We start from the raw sequence: 2,602 nt of genomic DNA, 5'->3' as shown, positions 1-2,602 counted from the left end.
CTTGCTGTTTTGTGTTTTCTTTCAGCGTCTTTTATAAAGCACCTTGTTGTCTTTAGGAGAACAAGTATTAGTCATACATAGCAAAGGTCGTGTGTCATCCAATTTTCAGACAGCATGCCAGATCCCCTGAGGCAAAAATTTTGGAATTGGAAAAACGGATGGTACTTATTTCTGATCTCGTTACACATTTCCAATGTAGACTGAAGACAGATAGATGGACCAATCTCAGCTGTGTGTCATATGAGTGCCCATTAAAAGTGTGTGTGTGTGTGTGTGCGTGTGCATAAGTTAAACTTACATGTATGCAGAGAATGTACACTTGAAGAGTCAGTGAGGATTGAATAGATTCTTTCTCCAACACAGGGCTCAGGGTTGCCTTGGCACATCACAGTACTGTACATTGTTCCTGTGTGATTATGTTGGGGCTGCTAAGTGGTAAGCTGTGGCTTTTCACACAAAGTCCCCTATAGTGCAAACGGACTGACCTCAGACTGACCTGCTTGCTGAGGCTTAGCCTCTAACTTATGATTAACACATCGGTTTCCGTTTTGTGGTATAATCCAGCCCAATGGTCTGGTTTTAACACCCCAGGGGAACACAGAGGAGAGATTATGACTGTCTGCTCTAAAATGGTGGATTAGAGATGGATAACCTCTGGCCTTCTTAAGCATTTTCTCAATCCACAGCAAGTTAAATCTCTTGAAGCAGTGGGGATATATAACTTTCTTTCCCCCTGAAAATCCCAGCTCATACATGTATGGCTAAAAAATAGCTTTATGTGCATTTAAAATAATTAGGTGTCCCTTTTTTTTAGCTTGCAGTCATTTAATTATAAACCCAAAATGTGTCTCTTTTTGCTACATCCCCAATGGGCACACATGTACCCGGCCTTAGTCTCCCTGAAGGTGATGTTAGCATCAAGCCCAGATAAACATTTGCTTTTCTCAAACAGCCATGTAATCTGTTAATGTGGCCGTGCTGGTTACAGGTGTAGCAGCACAGAAGCTACATCTCACTGCTGCTCTCCTCATACAGCAAAATCCTCAACTTTCACCTAAACCTCAGGCCCCCCCTTGACAGCCACTGAAGCGCCAACCTCCACCCAACACAATGCTTAAGCCTTGTCATGTGTGATTTCAGCTCCCCTGGGCTGAGATGCACATAAACACCTTTTACAATTTGGCCCGATGTCAAAGCATGGTTTTCAGAGTATGTTCCCCTGATGACTTGGACTCATGCCTGAACTGATGGAGTAGTTGAAGAAAAGCGTCCAAACGTTTTGGCCGTGTTGCCAGGTCTGTCTCACGACTGGCGAGGCCTCCCCCTCTCCGTCCCCCTCAATCCCGCTTCCTCACTTCTCTCGCTCACACATGCACAAACACACTCCCCGAGCACAGAGATACCATTGAGCGGGATTTGTGGGCACAGTTTGTGTGCTTTAATGGGCAAGAGGAGGCACCCGATCTCACCACTGGCAGGCCCCCTCGGGCTGCGGACTCATGAAGAAATTACTGTCAGAAGCCATCATGGCTTTAATAGCCGCTGGCCCGGCCTTGGCTTCCCCCTGGCTCGGGGGGTTCTGGCCTGAGGGTAAACAGAGCGAGGACGTCCTGCACCTTGGGACTCTCTCTTGCTCTCTTACTGCTTCCCCTAGTGTGGCCCAAGCACCACAGCAGTCCAGCCAGCGCCACAGGACACCGCCAGTCATTACACTCAAGAAAATTAATTGCTACAAGTGGTGTGATGCTTTAGTGGGTGCAAAAGCAAAACACAGGTGTTGAGTGTTGCATGGGACTGGGTGCTGTTATTTTTTGTGGGTAAATATGCTGAGTGAGAAGATTGATATTGCTCTCATGTCTGTGCCGTAAATAAGATCCATTCAGCAGCTTGTTGGCCATCATTATGGGAAACTCTTCCCAAAGGTTTACATTCTGCAGTATCTAAAAACCCATTTTTTCAGACTGGTTTTTATCACAATGTGCACTAAATTGTTTGAATCCATGCTTTTTTTTTGTGTGCCGGGTGTTCAGCACTTTACTTACTAACTTAGCAAAGACTAGAAAGACTGCAAATAGGGCCAAAGTTAGCCTGGCTCAGTACAAAGCTAACAAAATCTGCCTATCAACACCTTTAACATCTTATCTCTCACAAAAGTGAAGGTGTAAAATGTAGGTATTTTGCAGGATTTCTTGGACTTGCAGCCCAGAGAAGTTTTTGCTCCTGGCTGACAAAGAAAGAAATAGTTCCTCACATGACTGCTGTAAAACCACAACCCTTTGGAATGTTTTTACTCTTTGGTTTTTGTATGGATGAAACGAAAGGGATACACAGATTTAAGCTGTTATTGTGAGCTTTCAAGGTGCTGGTAGGGGGATTCTGAGACAGACCCAGGGTAGTTCCAGTCTTTATGCTGAGCTACTGGCTGTAGCTTCATATTTACTTTACTGAGATGAGGGTTTATTTCTCTCCAAGTGAGTAAGCATTCTTCACAACTTGTTGAATTATTTTATTAAAGCAAACACAGCTGAACCATTTTACTAACTAGTGTGGTCAAACTGGCATAAAGACACAGTCCTGTTCTTTCTGTTTATACCAGCAATTT

This window comes from Paralichthys olivaceus, chromosome 14 (genome assembly GCF_024713975.1).
Source record: "Paralichthys olivaceus isolate ysfri-2021 chromosome 14, ASM2471397v2, whole genome shotgun sequence".
Lineage (NCBI taxonomy): Eukaryota > Metazoa > Chordata > Actinopteri > Pleuronectiformes > Paralichthyidae > Paralichthys > Paralichthys olivaceus.
The sequence above is the reverse complement of the archived record's forward strand: the minus strand, read 5'-3'. Positions refer to the sequence as shown.